The sequence below is a fragment of the Thalassophryne amazonica genome, chromosome 12, assembly GCF_902500255.1.
Source record: "Thalassophryne amazonica chromosome 12, fThaAma1.1, whole genome shotgun sequence".
In the NCBI taxonomy this organism is placed as follows: Eukaryota; Metazoa; Chordata; class Actinopteri; order Batrachoidiformes; family Batrachoididae; genus Thalassophryne; species Thalassophryne amazonica.
The window spans coordinates 81806927-81816612 of NC_047114.1; positions in this window are offsets into that span (position 1 = coordinate 81806927).

Below are 9686 nucleotides of genomic sequence, written 5' to 3' on the forward strand. Positions count from 1 at the left end.
TGAAGAGCACACTGTTTCAACCGCAGTGCTGGTGAATATCGTGCCATGCTGAGAATCACCACGAGGCACGTGTCACTGTGGGCTCAAACATGGGCGTGCACAAAACCGTCGCAGGTGTGTCGTGCATGCCTGCCCGACCATGCGTCCCTCCTGACAGCAGGTGCAATGTTTCGTGGTTCCCTTTAGTTACGGCAGCTGGAGAAGTCAGACAAATCAAAAATGTGTCTAAACACCAACTGATGATGTCTTCATAGGTTGGCCATGAATGCACACAACTCACAGAGCTGACTGAACAACTTTATGACTGGTGTTGAGGAATCGATAGCTCTCGATAATTTGTGTTAGGTTGACTAAACTCCAAGTTCAGGATTGATGCCACGCTAGTTTGATCACTCCTCTGGTCTACTGATGCCACTGTAAGACTTGTTGACGGCACCTCCTATCTGTTGGGTTGTTGAAACCAGGTTTTTGTGCTCTTCTTTATGAAGCTATATAGTCATATTGGACATCATTTATATCAATAAATTTGTGATTGTGATTGGCGCTATATAAAAAGTGAAATCAATCTTTAAGAAGTACAAACAGTATGGTAAATCTGTCTGGAGGAGGAGGCAGTTCTCAAAAACTGACTGACTGACTGTGCAAGAAGAAGGCTAGTGAGGGAAGCCACCAAGACACCACTCAAGAAGTGATAGGCTTCTGTGGCTGTGATTGGAAAAATTGTGCATAGTGCAACTTTTGTCTGTTGCACCACCACTCACAGCCTCATAGTGAAGTGGAGCAGAGAAGGATTTTCATACAACAAAGCAAATCAAATCTAGGCTTGCGTCACTCATATACCTTCTGGCAAACTATAGCTAAAATTTCACATCTTTAAGAAATCCTTCTCTGTTTTGCTCCACCATGAAGCTGTATGAGGGGTGATGCAAAATTCAAACTTCACACGATGCAAAATTTCTCCAGTCACAGCTACAGAAGCCTATAACTTCTTGAGTGTTGTCTGGATGTCTTGGTGGTTTCCCTTACTAGTCTCCTTCTTTCATGGTCACTCAGTTTTTCAGAACTGCCACCTCCAGACAGATTTACCATACAGTACCATACTTCTTGTATTTCTGAAAGATTGATGGAAATGAAGTCCAAGACATATTCAGTGACTTGGAAATGTTTATGTATCCATCCCCTGACTTGTCTGAAGAAAACTGGCAATTAAAGTGATTATTTACAGGTATTATGCCAAAGGGGCTGATTATTTATGCAACCCATCATCTTGGCTTTTACACTCAACAAAAATATAAACGCAACACTTTTGGTTTTGCTCCCATTTTGTATGAGATGAACTCAAAGATCTAAAACTTTTTCCACATGTACAATATCACCATTTCCCTCAAATATTGTTCACAAACCAGTCTAAATCTGTGATAGTGAGCACTTCTCCTTTGCTGAGATAATCCATCCCACCTCACAGGTGTGCCATATCAAGATGCTGATTAGACACCATGAATAGTGCACAGGTGTGCCTTAGACTGCCCACAATAAAAGGCCACTCTGAAAGGTGCAGTTTTATCACACAGCACAATGCCACAGATGTCGAAAGATTTGAGGGAGCGTGCAATTGGCATGCTGACAGCAGGAATGTCAACCAGAGCTGTTGCTCGTGTATTGAATGTTCATTTCTCTACCATAAGCCGTCTGCAAAGGCGTTTCAGAGAATTTGGCAGTACATCCAACCAGCCTCACAACCGCAGACCACGTGTAACCACACCAGCCCAGGACCTCCACATCCAGCATGTTCACCTCCAAGATCGTCTGAGACCAGCCACTCGGACAGCTGCTGAAACAATCGGTTTGCATAACCAAAGGATTTCTGCACAAACTGTCAGAAACCGTCTCAGGGAAGCTCATCTGCATGCTCGTCGTCCTCATCGGGGTCTCGACCTGACTCCAGTTCGTCGTCATAACCGACTTGAGTGGGCAAATGCTCACATTCGCTGGCGTTTGGCACGTTGGAGAGGTGTTCTCTTCACGGATGAATCCCGGTTCACACTGTTCAGGGCAGATGGCAGACAGCGTGTGTGGTGTCGTGTGGGTGAGCGGTTTTCTGATGTCAGAGTGGCCCATGGTGGTGGTGGGGTTATGGTATAGGCAGGCATCTGTTATGGACGAAGAACACAGGTGCATTTTATTGATGGTATTTTGAATGCACAGAGATACCGTGACGAGATCCTGAGGCCCATTGTTGTGCCATACATCCAAGAACATCACCTCATGTTGCAGCAGGATAATGCACGGCCCCATGTTGCAAGGATCTGTACACAATTCTTGGAAGTTGAAAATGTCCCAGTTCTTGCATGGCCGGCATACTCACCGGACATGTCACCCATTGAGCATGTTTGGGATGCTCTGGACCGGCGTATACGACAGCGTGTACCAGTTCCTGCCAATATCCAGCAACTTCGCACAGCCATTGAAGAGGAGTGGACCAACATTCCACAGGCCACAATTGACAACCTGATCAACTCTATGCGAAGGAGATGTGTTGCACTGCATGAGGCAAATGGTGGTCACACCAGATACTGACTGGTATCCCCCCCCAATAAAACAAAACTGCACCTTTCAGAGTGGCCTTTTATTGTGGGCAGTCTAAGGCACACCCGTGCACTAATCATGGTGTCTAATCAGCATCTTGGTATGGCACACCTGTGAGGTGGGATGGATTATCTCAGCAAAGGAGAAGTGCTCACTATCACAGATTTAGACTGGTTTGTGAACAATATTTGAGGGAAATGGTGATACTGTGTAAGTGGAAAAAGTTTTAGATCTTTGAGTTCATCTCGTACAAAATGGGAGCAAAACCAAAAGTGTTGCGTTTATATTTTTGTTGAGTATATATTTTTAATTAATTTCTATCAAGTTGTAGAGATTTACTTTCAGTTTGAGTCTAAGGAAGATAATTTTAGAAATTTTTATACTGAGAAGCCTGATTTACTTTTTGTATTTGAAATGCCATAAACAAATTAAAATGCGTGGAATACCAAGGGGCTGACTACTTTTACAAGCCACTGTAGGAATGCCAGTAAATCTGACCATAGCTATATGTGGTTCAAAACACCTGAACACCTGTGACATTCAAATTTGTGGTTGTAGAAGAACATCACACAGGTACTGTATATCAATAAATTTCAAGTGACACAATAAACACAAGTTAGACTTTCTCAAATTCTTCATGTCACATGCACAAATCAGGAAGTTAATGCACCCACTCACCAATCAGTGCTCAACCAAATCAGTGTTAGCGGAGGCACATTTTACCCATAATCCCTTTGGCATCTGTCTGTGTTTGTTACAAAACTTCAGAATTAGTGCATTATTTAAAATTAAAAGATATATGTTATATTTTACCTTTGTACAAATGACAGAATTCACATTAATGGAGTTATTCTATCTGTATTAATTTGATTTATAAATCAAAACCATACGTCAAAACAGCTTTATTTTCCAAGACCTCTGTCTCACGACGACACTGCTATATTCTGTTAAGGAATAATGATGTTGTGTGTGTGTGTGTGTGTGTGTGTGTGTGTGTGTGTGTGTGTGTGTGTGTGTGTGTGTGTGTGTGTGTGTGTGTGTGTGTGTGTGTGTGTGTGTGTTCGTGAGCTTCGCTGCTCCTCTCAGCTGCTTCACTGCTCAAGCTATGTAGTAAACAGGAGCTTCCAGCAGTGGGCAGGGCGCACAAAGACAGAAGTGCTGACTCATTGTGTAGGGCTGTTGCTACCAGAAGTGATCGTGGTGTTAAAACTCATAATCAGCTTGTTAGTATTTGCAAGTGTACCGGAGGCAATACTGAAAGTTATCGGTTAGCTGTAGCTTCTGATAATTTTTTGGGTGACTTATCGGTTTAGCTTCATAAAAGATAACTTTTCAGTCAGCTGATTAGCTGTTATCGAAGCTAACTTCCAGACGTGGCTTCCTCTGTCTGTGAAAAGTGCTATATAAATAAAATTTACTTACTTACTTTTTGGTTAGCTGTGCCCACCACTGAATACAGTAAGTCAAAATGCAAACCACATTTCCACATCATATGAGGTGCGACTGAGATGTTATGAGCCTCACCCAGTAAAAGTAGGGCATGGTTCTTCATCTTTTGCGTTCTGAGAAACCAACATTTTTTCACAAATGTGAAGTTATAACTCACTAAATGCAATATAGAAATGTTACAATGCAAAAGATGGAGACCCACACCCTACCTTTTCTGGGTGAGGCTCAAAACTTTGCTCTGTGCACTGTCACTGAACCAAATATCTCAGTTGAACGTTTCTCTCCATTTGAGCGCTTGGTGAGCTACATGCTTTTGGTTAAAAAAAAAACAGTTCACAAATGCAGTACAGTTGTCCCTACACTTATCAGTGTGTTGCTGTACACTTGATGAAAAACGAAGGTTAGGGCCCCTTCAAAGTTTGGTCGAATACGGTGAAACCACACAAAACAGTTCGAATTAGCACACTACAAAACATCGCACCGACAGGCAGGCGTGCACGATCCTAGTGCGAGAGTTCATGCACGCAACAGTGTCTTTCAAGCAGGAACACAGTGTGAGATGCACCACACTGTGCCGCTTATGTGGAATAATTAAAAAATAAAAACCAGCTGGTCCCTGTGGAACCACATCATGCTGCTTATGTGGAATAAAAAACAAAAAAATAAAAAAAAAGCAGCTGGTACCTGTGGAACCACATCACGCTGCTTATGTGTAATAAAAAACAAAAAAATCAAAAAACAAAACACACAAAAAAATAACCAGCTGGTACCTGTGGAACCACATCAGACCACGTATGTGGAATAAATAAATAAATAAAAAAACAGCTGGTACCTGAGGAACCACATCACATTGCTTATGTGGAATAAATAAAAAATAAAAACCAGCTGGTACCTCCTATGGAACCACATCATGCTGCTTATGTGGAAAATATAAAAAAAAAGAAAAAAAACATCCCACCCACGAGACTCAAACCTGCACCTTCCAAAAGCTCTGACTGCCAGTCAGAGACTTTACCACTGAGCTACTGAGCTGTCCTTTGAAAGCTGCGGGAACCTGCCTGCCTTATTACGAGGACTGCTTTCTTCCACCTGCGAAATATAGCGAAGATTTGTCCCATCCAGTCTATGGCTGATGCTGAGACCTTGATCCATGCGTTTATCTCTTCTAGATTGGACTACTGCAATGTTCTATTTTCTGGTTCACCAAAGTCCAGCATTAGGGCTCTCCAATTGGTTCAAAATGCTGCAGCCAGACTTTTGATACAAAGCAGAAAGTTTGACCACATTACACCCATTTTGGCATCTCTTCACTGGCTTCCTGTCCCAGTGGGATCAGATTTTAAGGTTCTTCTGCTAGTCTCTAAAATTGTTCATGGACTGGCACCTCCTTACCCAGCTGACCTAATTAAACCTTACATACCAGCCCGGGTTTTGCTTTCTCAAGGTGCAGGACTACTTTGTGTCCCTAGGGTGAATAAGAAGTCTGCGGGTCACAGAGCTTTCTCTTATCGTGTCCCGGCTCTGTAGAATGATCTCCCTGTGTCAATAAAACAGTCAGATTCTGTGGAGACTTTCAAGTCCAGACTTAAGACACACTTATTTTCCCTTTCGTATGGCTAGCATACTGGTATAGTATAGTTCTGTGCTTTTTACTCTTAATTCATTTTTAGGAAACGGAGTGCGCCGCGGCCTCAACTTTAACTAAATTCTGGGTCTTTTAGTGAAGTTTAGGTCTAGTGGCCGGCGATCACCTTAGTATCCTGTTTTTCTTGTTGTTTCATGCTGTCAAATTATACAGTATTTCTTGTCTTTCTGATGCCTGATTCCGTTTTTTCTCTCTGTTTAAGGTGCAGCTCCATCCAGAGATGGGGGTGGTGCCTGTTTCTGTAACCCTCCTGTCCTGTGCACCAGCAACATTTCCTGTATATTCGTTTTGTGAATTGTTCTGTAATTTGTGTCTGTAACATGGCCCAAGCAGAGGGTCACCCCTTCGAGGCTTGAGGTTTATTCCTCAGAGGGAGTTTTTCCTTACCACTGCTGCTCTGGGGGTTAGAATGGTTAGACCTTACTTGTGTGAAGCGCCTTGAGGCAACTCTGTTGTGATTTGGCACTATATAAATGAAAATAAATTGAATTGAATTATAACACTAATCATTCATTCATAATGGCAGAACAGAATGAATGCAATGACCACGGGATGGGGCAGGGAAGTGAAAAAAAGAGGAAGCTTGTTGTGGTAATACAAAATAACTTGTGAGTGTGCAGGAAGTGAATAAGAGTTTGAACGGTCAACAGGTGAAATTTACCAACACAAAGTGCTTAGCAGACAAAGTAGTTTGGCAACAATCAAATGTTATTCCCACAAGTGAGGCAAAGATGGCAGCTGGAGACAGTTGAACGGTATTCTAACATCAGCACAATTTGACCAAAACATTTCCTCTTAACATCCTCCTGAAGAGTCACATCCACTAAAGGGTAACATAAGCATCTTACAAAAGTCTCATCTAAGGTTTCTAACCAAACATTGGTCTGTTTGCTCTTCAGTTACTGCTGGGAATATTATAGGTTCATAATTTCAGCTACAGTTTGCCAGATGCGAGCATAGATTTGTTTTATTAAAACCCTTCCCTGCTCCACTCCTCCACAAAACTGTGACTATTGATGTAACAAACCAATGCTGCACTGTCAACTTTTTCTTCAGCATCAACACTGAGCAGGAGCAGAAGCCCACAACCAGACCCAGGCTCCAGCTACAGCCATCCACCACCAGGCCCAGGCTCCAGCTACAGCCGCCCAGCACCAGACCCAGGCTCCAGCTACAGCCGTCCACCACCAGGCCCAGGCTCCAGGAACAGCCGCCCACCTCCAGGCCCAGGCTCCATCTACAGCCGCCCACCTCCAGGCCCAGGCTCCATCTACAGCCGCCCACCATCAGGCCCAGGCTCCAGCTACAGCCGCCCACCACCAGGCTCCAGCTACAGCCGCCCACCACCAGGCCCAGGCTCCAACTACAGCCGCCCACCACCAGGCCCAGGCTCCAACTACAGCCGCCCACCACCAGGCCCAGGCTCCAGCTACAGCCGCCCACCACCAGGCTCCATCTACAGCCGCCCACCACCAGGCTCCATCTACAGCCGCCCACCACCAGGCCCAGGCTCCATCTACAGCCGCCCACCATCAGGCCCAGGCTCCAGCTACAGCCGCCCACCACCAGACTCCATCTACAGCCGCCCACCATCAGGCCCAGGCTACAGCTACAGCCGCCCACCACCAGGCTCCATCTACAGCCGCCCACCATCAGGCCCAGACTCCAGCTACAGCCGCCCACCACCAGGCTCCATCTACAGCCGCCCACCATCAGGCCCAGACTCCAGCTACAGCCGCCCACCACCAGGCTCCAGCTACAGCCGCCCCACCATCAGGCCCAGACTCCAGCTACAGCCGCCCACCACCAGGCTCCAGCTACAGCCGCCCACCATCAGGCCCAGACTCCAGCTACAGCCGCCCACCATCAGGCCCAGATTGTTGTGTGGGCCGCTGAAGAGGAGGTACTGCTGGCCCACCACCACCAGAGGGCGCCCTGCCTGGAGTGCGGGCTCCAGGCACCAGAGGGCGCTGCCGCCTTATGGGAGTAGCCTGGGTGACAGCTGTCACCCATCACCAGACACAGCTGTTCCACTCAGCACAGAGGTATATCAGGAGGACGGCGTCTCCACCTCAGTGCCGAGATATCGCGTAAGACTGAGGTAATATTCTCTGCATTTATATTCTGAACAACCAGCTAAACTTGTTAAACCTTTTCAGGACTGTTGACTACTGATAGCTTCATTGCTTGGATAAGTACTCACCTTCCTGCTGTACTTTGACAAGAGGTGGAGGCGGCTTCTCCCCTCTCCGTTACTGGGTGCGGTCGCATCACACCTGTGTGTTGTTGCTCTCTCCCGCCAGCAGTACCGGATCCGACGAGCGGAGGCAGTGGCCACCTGGGAATTCGGGACTTGGCGGTTCCAGTATTTCCAGGGTTCGGTGGCAGAGGAGATCTGGGTGGTTCCGGTTCGACTGAGACGGACGTCTCCTACCTTCGAGCCTGCCCACACGACACCAGCGGATTCGACCCCAAATTGTGATTGTTGTATTTATTGTGCTCGTTTCACAATAGTAAACCTTGTTATTTACCTTCTCCATTGTCCGTTCATTGCGCCCCCTGTTGTGGGTCCGTGTTCCTACACTTTCACAACAGGATATCTCGGCCAGCGTCATGGACCCCGAGGGGCGTCAACCGGCTGTTGAACGGCCAATGGAAGACCAAGGCGCGGCGGAGGCTTCGGGAGGGGTAATCGGTGAGTTGCAGCGGATCCTCACCGCTTTCACCTCTCGGATCGATTTAATGACCGAGCAGCACGTTCTCCTAAACCGCAGGGTGGAGGCTCTCGCCGCACAAGTGGAGGCGCGCCCTTCGGGCGCCGCTGCGGCTCTCCCTCCCGAGGACCCTGCGCGCGAAAGTGACATTCCACTGGTCGTTCAACGGTCCCTTCCTCCGTCCCCAGAAGCATACATAAGCCCTCCAGAGCTGTACGGAGGCTGTGTGGAGACGTGCGCGGACTTTCTGATGCAGTGTTCGCTCGTCTTCGCACAGCGTCCCGTGATGTACGCGACTGATGCTAGCAAAGTAGCTTATGTGATAAATCTGCTTCGCGGGGAGGCACGCGCTTGGGCTACAGCGCTCTGGGAGCAGAACTCACGGCTCCTTCATACATACGATGGGTTTGTACGGGAGCTCAGAACGGTGTTCGATCATCCCAACAGAGGAGAGTCCGCTTCAACCGCACTACTGTCAATAAGACAGGGGCATCGGAGCGCAGCTGCCTATGCAGTCGCCTTCCGCATCGCGGCGGCGAGATCCGGCTGGAATAGCACTGCCCTCCGCGCTGCCTTTGTAAACGGACTGTCACTGGTCCTAAAAGAGCACCTGGTGGCTAAGGACGAACCGCGGGATTTAGATGGGCTCATCGATCTAGTCATACGACTCGACAACCGGTTAGAAGAACGCCGTCGGGAACGAGGCGAAGGGCGTGGCCAGGCACGCGTCGTCCCTCTCCCTTCCGGGTCCGATCGAGCTCCGCCCTCCCCACGCTCCTCTGTTCCTGCGCTCCGTGCGCCTATGGCTCCCCCTGCTGACGAAGCTATGGACACGAGCAAGGCAACATTTAGGGCACCTGGAGCACAAAGGAGGCGGGCCCACGGAGCTTGTTATGTTTGTGGCTCGAGTGAGCATCTCGCAAACGACTGCCCCGAGCGGTTAAACTCCAACGCCCGCCCCTAGAGACTGGGCCAGGGGTGGGCCAAAATATTCACGTGGGACACACCCACATTGCTACACGACTCCCAGTCACGATCCTGTTTGAGGATTCAACCCTGAAGGCCCCAACACTGGTGGACACGGGCTCTGAGGGGAATCTGCTTGACAGTAGATGGGCCAGGGAGATAGGGCTCCCTCTGGTGGCTCTTACCTCGCCTGTGCAGGTTCGGGCGCTAGATGGTTCCCTACTCCCACCAATCACACATAAGACACCTCCAGTAACTCTGGTGGTGTCAGGTAACCACCGGGAGGTGATCGAGTTCTTTGTGACTCAGGCCACCTCCCGTGTGGT